This window comes from Acomys minous (assembly GCF_964271855.1).
Source record: "Acomys minous genome assembly, chromosome: 16".
NCBI classification, from domain to species: domain Eukaryota; kingdom Metazoa; phylum Chordata; class Mammalia; order Rodentia; family Muridae; genus Acomys; species Acomys minous.
This window is the reverse complement of record NC_140498.1, coordinates 96634910-96648191: the sequence shown is the minus strand read 5'-3', so window position 1 is coordinate 96648191 and position 13282 is coordinate 96634910. Positions and strand designations below refer to the sequence as shown.

The 13282-nt window shown below is 52.4% G+C and overlaps 1 long non-coding RNA gene across 2 annotated transcripts; it reads right to left on the bottom strand.

The window, feature by feature from the left end:
* Positions 1–4268: 4268 nt before the first annotated feature.
* On the bottom strand, positions 4269–9741 carry LOC311587478. Of its 2 annotated transcripts, none has more exons than XR_014775879.1 (3): positions 9592–9741; positions 8610–8956; positions 4269–4811 (listed from the first exon to the last, which is right to left on the bottom strand). It is a non-coding gene; the product is annotated as an uncharacterized lncRNA (long non-coding RNA). The 2 variants fall into 2 exon arrangements; XR_014775880.1 differs by lacking the exon at positions 9592–9741 and adding an exon at positions 9078–9181.
* Positions 9742–13282: the final 3541 nt, after the last annotated feature.

Sequence of the window (13282 nt, the reverse complement as noted above, 5' to 3'; positions counted from 1 at the left end):
ATATCCTTTAAAACCCAGTCAATCATTACCCACCCGACAGAAGTGGACCCTGCAGCGATGCTAATGGGAAGACAAGAAGCCAGTAGCACGGTAATCAGCTCCCTCACAGACAGATCTATCCAGGTGTCCGTCTGCCCCTCCGTCCACGCATGCATCTATCTCTCCTAAAATTGATCCCTCCATCCACATATGTGCCCACCTACTCACCTGACCTTCTCTCTGTCTAACCACACATCGTCCACCCACCATCCAACCACCATCCATCCACCATCCATCCACCCATCCATCCACCCATCCATCCATCTGTCCACCCACCCATCCATCCATCCATCCACCCATCCATCCATCCATCCATCCATCCACCCACCCACCCATCCATCCACCTGTCCATCCATCCATCCATCCACCCACCCATCCATCCACCTGTCCATCCATCCATCCACCCACCCATCCATCCATCCACCATCTATCCACCCACCCATCCATCCACCTGTCCATCCATCCATCCACCCATCCATCCATCCATCCATCCATCCACCCACCCATCCATCCACCTGTCCATCCATCCATCCACCCACGCACCCATCTACAATCCATCCTATCACAGAGTGGCTAGCTGTACCACCAGGTGAGAAGGATCTCTGCGAGCCAGACCTATATGGCCAAAGTCAGAGGGCATGGGAAGCTGGTGAGATCTCCATTTAGGAAGTGGTTCCCATGGGGCTGTCTGCCAATTCCTCCCTTCTTCCCTCCTTCCCTCCCTCCCTCCTTCCCTCCCTCCCTCCCTCCCTCCCTCCCTCCTTCCCTCTTCTTCTATCTAGTAGTAAGTAGACACCTTGCCTTTTGTGCAGTAGCCCCTGGCTTCTATCTCCAGAATGCGGATAAAACATAAACACAAAAGATCTGCCTGGAATCAGATTGACTTACCATGAACACTGTGCATTGGGAGATTTGCACTGAGTGAGCCAGATTTGTGTGCCCTGCTGCTGGGAGCACTAGGAGCAATGAAAGCCAGCGCTTGTGATGCCTCTGGTTGTGGCCGATCCGTGAGGCAACACTGCAGCTGTGTGCAGGAAGCCTCTTCCGTGCATGAACAAGGCTGCCAGCGAGCATGAGAGGAGGACGCTGTCTCTCCAGGGAGGAGAGTATTTGAGATGGCTCTTGAGTGGCAAGAACCTTTTGTGATGACTAGAGGTACGCAGGTCACCAGGCAGCTCCGAGGGGCTGATGCTGGCCATGGGAAGGACCCCAGACTCTGAGCACACAGCAGTTGCTGCACAGGAGCAGCCACCCCCACCCCACCGCAGGGCCAGCCTGACTCAGCGTCGTCTCAGCTTCTGTGCTTTCACACACCAACGTAAGCCTAGGTCTGTGTCACAACTGATTTACTGAGAACCCAGCAGCTCTGCCTTGCTGTAGGAGCCATGGACCTCTGGGCACCCACTTAGCAACAGTAATTCTCCTACAGGACTCTGTTTCATGATTTCAAATCACTTCTCTTCACAATGGGCAGACACTAGCTGGAGGGGATTCTCCAAGACCCAAAACTCACACCATCTTCCAATAAGATACATTCACTATGGAAATACCCCCAAGTGAGCACTAAGTTCTGGAGAAGACCCTAGCCTACCTTCAGACTGTCTTTGAAGCATGGCATTCACTGCTTGTCCATCCATCCATCTGTCTGTCTCTGTCTGTCTGTCCATCCATCCGTCCATCCATCTACCCACCCACCCATCCATCCATCCACCTACCTATGCATCTATCCACCCACCTACCTACCCACCATCCACCCATCCATCCACCCATCTATCCATCCACCCACTCACTACCTATCCATCCATCCACCCATTCATCCATCCATCCATTATCCTTCCACCCAACCTTTCATTGTAACCTTACAAGCCTTGCACACACACACACACACACACACACACACACACACACAGAGAGAGAGAGAGAGAGAGAGAGAGAGAGAGAGAGACAGACAGACAGACAGACAGACAGACAGACAGACAGAGACAGAGAGAGAGACAGAGAGAGAGGCAGACACACACACACACACACACACACACACACAGAGAGAGAGAGAGAGAGAGAGAGAGAGAGAGAGAGAGAGAGAGAGAGAGAGAACAGACAGAGAGACAGAGACTGAGACAGATAGACGTTAACTTCATCTTCCATTTACCTCAGCTTCCTTGTCTCCCAACTTATTCTAAAATCATTTATTTATTATTTGTTTGTTCTCAAACCCCCAAAGCCTTTCAGTTTAGCAGATGTGTCGGGGAGCTTCCCCAAGCATAGGGGAACATGTGACATTGACAAAAATGGTTTGTGATCGATGCCAAGGCCTCCACTGATCTTTTTCATGAGATGCTGCTGTAGTTCCCAGTGAGGTGCGCCACTGTGGTTTCACAAAGCGCTTGCTGTGAGGTCCCATGTGCCTGCTGCATCCTCCCTTTCTCAGGACTTGAAACACATTTGGCTCTGTTGGGGACTGGCCTGCTGTGGCTCCGGATCTTATAACGGCTCCCATTGCATTTTCTCTAAGGGGACCCACTTCAAGTCTGCAGGGCCGTGCAGTCCCAGCACCGGCAAGCCTGCCGTTCGCAATTTCCTGGTTGTCACAGGGGATTTTCATGTCTGTCTCCTGTCCAGAGAGTGTGACCAGGGAAGGGCTGAGGGCACGGTCACAGGGTCTCACGTGAGGTTCGGGAAGTGCAGAGTTTGGGCACCTGGATGATAAGTTCAGAAAAAGACATCAGAAGGTGGGCGTGGCGGTGCACACCTGTCACCCAGCACCCTGGAGGCCAGGATAGGAGGACAGCAAGTTCTGAGTGATCCTGTATCAAAAAGCAAAGTGAAGTAACAACAGAAACACGTCATGTGACCTCTATGTATACATAAGTATCTCCTGGTTTCCCACTCTCTCTGGCCTTTGTATGGAAATGACCCTTGTTTCCTAGCATGCTCCTCGCAGCAGCAGGGCCTTAGGTTTCTGGTATTGCAATGGAATATGTGAGGCAGAGCAGTTTATAAAAAAAAAAAAAAAAGAGGTTGTCTCAGCTCACAGTGCTGGGCATCTTCTGGGCTTTAGTGGGGGTTTCCCGGCAGTGGCTTTACAGTGGAAGGCTCAGTGTGTGAGGGGAAGGGGAGGGGTTAGAGGGTTACCTGCATGAAGCCTCACTTGCCCTCCCCCAAGGCCCTGTCTACAGAGAGAGTCCTATTCTGAGGCCAAGGAGGGGTAAGAACCTAAGTGTAAAAATTGGGGGTATACAACTGTGCCGTAATAAAGTATGTGTGATGTGTTTTAAGTACCAATGAAATATAAGAGATGATATATGCACCACACAACAGATATTATATGGAGAAGTTTATTATATGAGCATGGGGAGAGAAGGAAAGGAGGCACCCCAGAGAGAGAGAGGAGAGAGAGAGAGAGAGAGACAGACAGACAGACAGACAGAGACACAGAGAGGCAGAGAGACAGACAGACAGACAGACAGACAGACAGATTCAGACAGACAGAGACACAGAGAGGCAGAGAGACAGACAGACAGACAGACAGAGACAGACAGACAGAGACACAGAGAGGCAGGGAGACAGACAGACAGATAGAGACACAGAGAGAGACAGAGAAACAGAGACAGAGGAAGGGGGAGAGAGGGGGGAGGGAGGGGGTAAGAGAGAGAGCCACAAGGAGGAGTGTTTGTCCTTTTATAAAATGCTGGACAGGGGCACACGCAGTGTCAGGTAGGCAATGGCATCACAGGTTGCTAGGCAGACTAGAGTAGAATCCTAACAATGTGGAAACACCGCAATATCCCAGACCCTGCCCCTCCGGCTCCTTGCACAGTGCCCTCCAAAGGGGCTGTTGCCTTCTTCTCTCTGACATCAGGAGACCACCCCACACAAACACACCCGACCCCAGCAGAGTCTCAGCTTCTTGGCTTGCAGGCCCCCTTCCCTAGTCCCTCTGGCCTTTGTATGGAAATGGCCACAGTCTCCCAAGTCTTTGTTCCAAAAGCTACAGTAGGAAGCAGCACCCAGGGCTCCCTCAGCAGAGGCTGCTGCCCTATCAGGGATGTTTGTTGACTGCTTCATTGACCACTTCAGATAGAGTAGCTCTGAGCTCGCCTGCTGTCACAGACTTAGTCTCTCTCTCTCTCTCTCTCTCTCTCTCTCTCTCTCTCTCTCTCTCTCCCCCTTCTTTTTCTTTCTTCCTCTCTTCTCCCCCCACCCCCAGCAAGAAGCCTCAGTCACAAACAATGTCTCTTCCAGGAGAGATAGGAGGGTCATCTTTTATTAAGAAGAAAGCTTTTGAAAGGCGACATGAGTGGTGTCCCCCTCATTAGCAGGAGAGGGATCAGGACCAGCAATCTAGCTGATCAGCAGCCGCAATTTATTTTAAACTGCCCCGTTTTCTGGATGTCAGAGGACGACTTTTATGTATAATCTTATTTCCAATTTCAACAAAGAACATTTCACTCATGTTGGGTGCAGAGATTTTTTTTTCTTCTCCATAGACAATAACCGATTATAAAAGCGGCTCCCGGCTGCCCCCCACCCATCTCGTAGTGGTGTTGACATATGGAAATGAAGCAAATGTAATCCGTGTAATTACAAGCATTGTAAGCAGGGTACAATTAGTGTCTCTCTCCAAGCCGATGTTGTAATCAAAAGATGCTGGTGACAGAGTCCAAGGATGGAGGAGACGCTCCACGGAGTCCAACGTGGGTTGGAAGGAAGCTCTTTTCTTCTCCTTCCTCTCTTCTCCCCACACAGAGACAAATGTCGCCTCCTAGTCTCTCCTGAGTGGGTGAGGAGAAATCAGTTCTAATTATTTACTCCTCCCACCCAGCCCCACGCAGACAGACAAGGGAGCCCGACTATAAAAATAACCTTGGCCACGTGGCAGGCAGGGCCAGGCCCTGCAGAAGCTTCAGTGTTTAGATGATGTTTTTTAAGGGCACCTGTTCTCCCAGGGGTATGTGAAGGCACTCACTGGCCAAATGGGGTGGAAGCCAGACACCTGCAGGTCTCCAGGTTGTCAGACACACTTAGGATTTGGGGATGTGGCCACAACAGATATTTTGCTCTCCCCGCCCCTTTTCTTTTCTTAAAAAAAAAAGAAAAAAGAAAAAAATCTTTGCCAGCATTTTGGTACCAGGAAATGTTTGTAGTAAAGATATGACATCCGTCTCTTGAGAAATTAGGGCTGATCACAAAGGGGTTGCCCAGTGCCTGCAGTTCCTGGAGATGGGGAACAGCTCCGGTCACCTGGGCTTGCCCACTTCCCACTGAACTGCCAAATCAAAGGGGCTCCACAGACCGGAGCTGTCTGCAGGGCTGTGGGAGAGCCACTTGCCTGGGACCTCAGCTGTCTTCCACCTCTATGAGGCACGTCCCTCTCCCTGTCCCTAAGCCCAGTGCCTGCCCAGTGTCCTCCCCTGAAGTGCAACAGCTAACCACCATGCCCACCCCCACCTGTGCCAAACACAGCTCACCGTGCCTCCCCGGAAGCCAGCCCCTAGCCACCGTGGGGGTCTCCCTATGCCCAATGTGGCACTTGGGAGTGGGAGGCCACAGCTGAGTTTCTAAATGAATTATTCAAAGGGATTTCTTTGTTGCCTCTTAAGTGAGCATACCACTGCTTGGGTTAAAAAAAAAATAGGGGGAAGAAGATAAATGAGGGAGAGAGGGGCAACAAAAGGACAGAGACAGAAGTGGGAAGGAAAAGAGGAAAGAGGGAGGGAGAGGAAAGAGGGAGGGAGGAGAGAGGAGTGAGGGGCACGCATGAAGGAAAAGCTCTACTATTCCTGGTGAAGTTGTTCAGCTAACAAGAAGCAAGCTCTTCCCCCCCACCCCACCACGCTTCCCAGAACTCAGCTCTCACTGTAAAATAAAATCTGAAGTCAGCAGTTCAAACTCCCACCAAAGTGCTTTTGTGGCCCAATGTGGTCCCTCGGTTCATATGTTTGAAATACCATCTCCCCGTTCCCTAGCGGCTGGCATCTGGACGCTGGAGACTTCTTTCCTGAGGATAGGGTCCCACTGGTCATCTCCGTGGCTTTGTAAGGTGTTCTCCCATGCACGGCAACACCCAGGTCAGAGTCCCCAGAATCATGAGGCAGATAAACTCCCATTTTTTTTTTTGTAAATTCTCCGGTCTTGGGTAATTTTGTGGAAGCAACTGAAAATGACCCTCAGAGCTCTGTTTCCCTCCATGTCACACCCTCTCATCCAGAGGTCATTTTGACCTTGAGCCAATTCCTAGTTCAGAACACAGCGCTGTCACCACAGGGGGACAGTTCAAAAAGACAGTGTGGAGGGCAGGGCAGGGCACCCACAGTCACCGGGTCGCTGTGGATGCAAACAGTGCACAATGCCACTGGCTGCGAAACTTGCTGCTTCCTCTAAGTTCCCTGACTTGACTCCACTTCAGAGTGAAATCTAAGCACTCTAAACACTAACAAGACACCTTGCTCTGGTCCCTTCCTCTCCTGTCTGGCAACTCAGGCCTCCTCCAAGTGCAGCATCTGTGACTGCCAAGGGCAGTGCAGGATGTCCACCTGCGCTCATGAGGCCACACCCCTCCTGGATGCTGCTATTTGCAGCTCTACAAGTTGGGACCCTGTTAAGCTGGACTTACACCCCACACACGCCAAAACATGGTCACTGGAAGTTCAGGTCATAGAAGAATCTAGAGTGAAAGCCCACGTGTACAGATGGAGAAATTGAGGTCCAGGGCAGTTGGAAAGAGTTGGAAACCAAACTCCTGCTCTGTTGCCATCTGGCTGTGTGACTCCTGACTGGTCCTGGGCTTCTCTGGTCTTCCTCTCTCCTCTCATGTGTGGTGGTGTGGAGACAATGGCAGCCTTGGTCACTGAGGTGGCTAGCTTTGTACCAACTTGATGCAAGGTGGGAAAAATAATCCTTATTTTGTTCCTTCTTTTTTGTTTTGTTTTGTTTTTGAGACAGGGTTTCTCTGTGTAGCCTTGGCTGTCCTGGACTCAGTTTGTAGCACAGGTTGGCCTCGAACTCACAGAGATCCGCCTGCCTCTGCCTCCCGAGTGCTGGGATTAAAGGCGTGTGCCACCACGCCCGGCTGGAAAGCTACTTTTGAAGCAACTAGGGTTGTTTGTTTTTAATAAACTGGTAATAGTTCCTGCACTCCCAGGGCTGTGACTCCTACTTATAAAGTAGTGAAGACATGTCGCACAAAAGCCTAGTCATGTTTGTCCACAGCAACTTTACCCACAATTCCCAGGTGAGAAATAGACAGGCCATTACAAAAATAATTCCACCTGTGTGTATGTCTGTGTAGTGTGTGCACACAGAGCCTCTGGAGGTTGGAAGAAGGTGTTGGGTCCCCTGACACTGCAGCCATGGACGTGTGGGTTCTGGGATAGATCCTGAGTCCTCAGGAGGAGCTGTTAGTGCTCTTAGTCAGTGCGACGTTGCTCCGGCTCTAACAGGCCACTCCGAATAGGCAAACGGCTACGCAGGCCACAGGAGATTCGCACAACAGAACGTCCTTCAGCCACAGAGAAGAGCAGGCCGAGGTTACACCCAGCACCTCAGGTGGAGCAAACCCACCTCAGTACGCTGGGTTTGAAAACGCCAGCCTCTGAGATTGTGCGATGCTGGGCTCGTTTGGGTAAATGCAGAGAGGTTCTAAACAGGGTGAAGAACAGGTCCCCAGAGGTCAGAGGTCGGTGCTGGGGTGGCTGTGTTTTCCTCATGGTGACAGCAGCTGGAACCTGATGTGGATGGATTTCATGGCGCTATCCATCAAAACTGAGAATGTGGGGCGTTCCCTACACGTGATCTGCTCACGTCTGAGCCCACAGCTTGGGAGGAAAGCAGGAGAGGGGACTCCAAAGAGCCACAAAGGTACACCTGTGGTGTCTGTCCACACTTGGCCACAGGCAGCCATCACCCACAGAGCGGGGCCTGAGAGCGGCACGTGACACAGTGACTTCAGCTCTCCTGGTTGAATTAACCAAATAAATGAATCATGGATTGTTTAGGAGGCTATCGCATCGCCAGGTCAGAATCCAAGGCCGCCTGCGCTGACACCGCTCCCCTGTCCACAGCCGTGTGGCCCCCAGCCTCTCTCGTGGCTCCTAGTGAAATGACTGAGCCACACCAGGATCTTCTCAGATCCCTGTGAGAGGAGACGCCAGGTGTGGTGGCGCACGCCTTTAATCCCAGCACTCGGGAGGCAGAGGCAGGCGGATCGCTGTGAGTTCGAAGCCAGCCTGGTCTACAGAGTTGAGTCCAGGACAGCCAAGGCTACACAGAGAGACCCTGTCTCAAAAAACAAAACAAAACAAAACAAAACAAAAAACAGAAAAATAAAATAGTAGACTCTGTAGACGTCATCTTCCGGAGCGGATGGATCTAGGTGCTCAACGCACTAACCTCTACCTCATCTCTGCTCAGATTTCTCTGTGCTGGTTTCACTCCTGGGTAGGAACTTGCCTGGTAGTAACAGAGAGGATGCCGGGAGTGCGAAGCCTATACACACCCCGTCGTTGCTTAGCACTGAAATGGGCTCAGTCCTTCCCCACACCCCTCTACCGTTTAACACTGCCGTGGCTCACCTTTGTCCGACATTTCTCAGAAGTCTGGCGAGGTTACGTCCAAAGGGTGGTCCTTCCATCACTGAGCCCACAGCGATGGATGTGGCAGATTGTAAGGACAACTGGGGCCCTATGCAGGTCACATGTCACCCGTGGCTGTAAGCGAGACCTCTGTATTCCCCGGTGTCAGCCATGCTGCTAATCACTGTGACAAAACGCCTGACGACCGGAAGCAACTTAAGAGAGGAAGGGCTGACTCGGGCTGAGGTTGGAGGAGATGCAGCCGGTCACAGCAGGAAAGGTGAGAAGCAGACAGCTTCGTGGCAGGAGCCTGGGGCACCAGCTTCTCCGCATCTCTGCAGATCAGGCTGTAGACAAGGAGCAGGAACCTGGGCTGGGCTGCAAACCCCAAGCCCCCCCCCACCCCCCGACCCCGACCCCAGCACCCCACTTCCTCCAGTGAGGCTCCACCCCCTGAGGGTTTGCAACCTTCCACGACAGCGCCACCTGCTGGGCGCCAGGTGTTCAGACAGGAGCCTGTGGTCTAGTTCAAGTTCAAACTGCTGCGGTGTCACTGCATCGTCCTTTTCCCAGGCTCCTCCCCACTCAGTGTTTGCCTTTCAACAAATACATATGTGCACACTCATGTGTGCGAGCGCACGCACACACACGCACACATCACATGCACATGCAATGCCTAATGGGGCTTTTTCTCCATTGTAAACTCATACGTGCGTGCATGTGTGCACGCTAACGTATTTGCTGATCATTATTTTTCCTGCTGATCATTATTTTTCCTAACCAGCATCCAAGAAGCTGTAATTTGACTTACTGTGCTCTGGGATGCTCCACATCCTGTGCTCCTCCTACCATGTTTGTTTTTTGTTTTTTTGTTTTTTTCCTGCAAGTCTTTTAATTCCTACAGCTGAGAAAGGTGGCTGAGTCAAAGCCACTGGGGGGAGGGGAGGAGGGGAGAGACTTTCCATCCTTCCAAGAAGCTTACCAGAAAGTTGGGTGTGGCAGCGCACACACGTCATCTCAGTCCTGGGTAGGCAGAGGCAGGAGGATTGTTGCCACAGGCTCAGGGCTAACCTCAGCTCTATAGCAATACCCTGTCTTAGAAACAAAGACGCAAAGAGAGATGCTGGCCTGAGCCAGGAGGCTCGAGGACACTGTGAAACAGGGCTGTCAGTGCCCACCAGTCTAGGGGTGTAGGTATGAGTCATCAGTAGCCGGGACCCAGCCAGGAAACCTGCGTCACACCGGAGACGGCGTGTTCTCATTTGCGTATTGCTTCCCAGGCAATGTGCAAACCCCACACTGTTAATATTTTGCAGCTCGGTATTATCCGCTCGGTAAAGCTTGAATTGCCTTCACGGAGAATTTAGAGCCAGGTGTGAACAGAGTGTCCCGAGAAGCCCGTCACTTCACGGCCCGACTCTTCCTGATGTTTCTTCTGCAAGGCGACACCACTGAGAGCAATAAGGCCCACAAGCAGCCACAATCCTGCCCTCCTCCCACCAGCTGATAGCCCAGTACGGCCTCACAGACATACTGCTACGTTTGCAGGAACCCATAGCAGCTGCACCTCAGCCTAGTGCTTTTCCTCTCTGGTTACACAGACGGTCACACCTGGTTCTCAAAGCAACCCCGGACACCCCGTTCCGCAGAGAAGGAAGAGGGGCACCAAGGATGTAAAACGTGGACACTGCTGTTCCCAACACTGACACACATCCAACCGTGGCTCACTTCTGCGTACAGTCATTCTCCATGCTGAGGAACACGCACCATAGGTAAACACTTCTTGGATGTGTCTGAGTTGAGCCTATGCTCAATTCTCTTTATTTGATCTCTAAACAAGGTAGCAAGGGAACTATTTGCACAGGTCCCACACTGATACACGGTTGACCTCAGCCAGGAGGACCACAGCATGGAGAGTCAGATCAGCTCTGTGAGATCAGTATACATCATTGTACGGAAGGAACTGGAGCAAAGCCAATTCCACGGATAGCGAGGGATGGTTTTGTTACAGCAGCACACGCTGGCTGGTACACACGGCTCTGTGGGACAACACCGGGCTTAGGCACAGAGGAATGAGTCTTTCGCTGGTAGTAAATTGTCTGTTCTGTTTCCACAGCTCACACCTGGGTATGGTTGGAAGCCTGCTCTGAGCTCTGGAGAGGGCCACCAGCATCGTCAGGTGACCACACTTTGAGGTGGACAGCTCTCCAGCATGTGGCAAGACCTTAGGGACAGGACAGAGCGCAAAGCCTGCGATCTCCAGCAGTTGGTGTCACCTGTAAAGCCAAATGGAGAGGTGGGGGAAGTGCTGCCATACCCACCCACCCAACCGGAACACAGTCCAAGCTGCCGCCTAGAAGCCTTCCCTCCCCCTAACTTCCCGGCTTCTTTGTTCCTGCTTGGAGCTGGCCTCTGAGCCTTAAGATGCTGTGATTTATGGCGTTTTATGCAAATGTCAATTGAGCCCTGCACAGAGCAGAGAAGGAGGGAAGGGGGGTCTGGGCTGGCTGGTGTGGTCCTTCATCCAATCGGGGCGGTGGCATGAGAGGAAAAGCTGAATGGGGGGGGCGGATTAGCTGGCCTCTCAACTTCTTCCTTATCCCCAAATACCGTGGGGCCATGACCTTGGCCCACAGACAAGATCCCCTTAGCAGGCAGCTCTCAGGACACCAAGGAAACACAAGGCAGTCAGAGGGGCGGGCAATCCACGCAGCATGAGCCGAGCCGAGGCCTGTGGTGGGAGTGCTCCTGGATCAGCTCCTGGGTCAGCCATCCATGCCTGAGCAGCCGTGCTCTGAGGCCCGTCTCTGTGAGTCAGAGAGGAAGAACACGGTCCTCGCCTTGAAGCACCACAGCGGCAATGCCTCAGGTCTAGTTAACTACGCCACAGATTGCAGTGAACTAGGCTCCGTTAACTTTGTTTCCAAAACAACTTCTAGAGATTTATGTTCACGACACTGCCCATATTTAAAAGAAGGGCTGCCCAGCAGCGACTCTACTCAGAAAGCCAGCTCAGAAGATGGATGCATAAAGGCGATTGGAGCACACAGGACACATTGCTCTATGGCCGGTCCCTTGCCTCAACAGCACCACCTGGAATTGCATTGTCCCTCATGCAGTTCCAGGATCAGTGTCCCAGCAACTGCCGGGCTCCCACTGTGCGTGGGAAAGCCACCCGATGGCTCCTGGACCTGACCCTGCGATGAGGCAAGATCTGTGCAAGTGACTGATTTCCCGCCCCTCCCCCAGATCCCTTGGGGGCAGCCTGGAAACTGTAACTCCTGTCAGCACTCTGGTCCTCGGTGTCCTCTGCTGACGACGTCGGCTCCAGAAGCTCATCCCTCAGTTCTGTTTGTCCACCCTGTCAGCTGCCGGCCCCTCATGAGAGCTGAGCTCCTGTGCGGCGTCTGCTTCTCTGTCGTGAGGATGGGCCTTCGGACTGGTGCCCGACATCCATCGCCAAGGTCGCTAGGAAACAGAGAGGACCGGAGAAATCCCTCTGGGGACAAACCAGGAGCCGCAGCCAGCAAGAGCACTGCCTGTACATATGTAAGAACCCGAGTTCAAATCCTGAGAGCCCACGTGAAACCTAGCACTATGGGGGGCAGAGACAGGACGGCTACTAGGGCTTGCTGCAGGCCTAGTTCCAGACTCAGTGAGAGGCCTCCCTCAAAGGCATTAGGCAGAGGACACCAATGTCCTCCTCCAGACTCTGCATGTGCAAGGGAGGCACACACACACACACACACACACACACACACACACACACACACACACACACATCCTATGCTGGTGATTTTGTTGGCTAGTTAGTTGTTAGCTAGTTAGTTTGTTAGCGTGATACAAGCTAGTATTATCTGGGTAGACAGAATCGCAAGCAGTGTCCATCCCACTGACCTGCAGGCAGGCTTGTAAAACATCTTCATTAATGATCAGAGTCGGAGGTCCCAGCCCACCATAGGCAATGCTGCCCCAGGCAGGTGGTCCTGAGTTATGTAAGAAATCAGGCGGAGCAAGCCATGGCGAGCAAGCAGCGTTCCTCCACGGCCTCTGCTTCCGCTACTGCCGCCCCAGATTTCTGCTTTGGCTTCCCTTCAGGATGGACTGGGAGCTGCAAGATGAAATCAGCCCTTTTCCTCCCCAAGTTGCTTTTGATTATGGTGATTACCGCGGCATCAGAGGGCCAACGGAAACATGCCACGCACATGCTACACACAGAAGCCCAGACTAAAATGGCACTCAATACCGCAGTGTGGCCTGCAAGAGTGAATGGACAGCTGGGCTCTAGAGTAAATCTCTCTTTGATTCCTGTTCATGGTGCATTCGTTTCTGTTCTTGGTGCTATGATGTTCCCAACAGAAGCAACTTAAGGGAGTGAGGATTTACTCTTCTGACGTCCAGGCTCACCCGGAAGCCATGGACCAAGGTGACAACAAGTGGAGGTTGCCATGGGAACAGTACTCCCACCTCTTTCTTTGACTCTCCCACTCTCCTGTGTGGACCTTGCTTTTCTTCCCCAGCTTCATTTATACCTTAGGGTCGGTGAACGAAATGTGGGCACAGGATCCCTCTGCCTATTTGGTCCGGCCCTGCAAGCCCCACAGGCTCTGGCACAGGCAGGCTCACAGGTACTGCGGACTGACTCGCAGGGGCTCCTCACACAGGGAACCTGT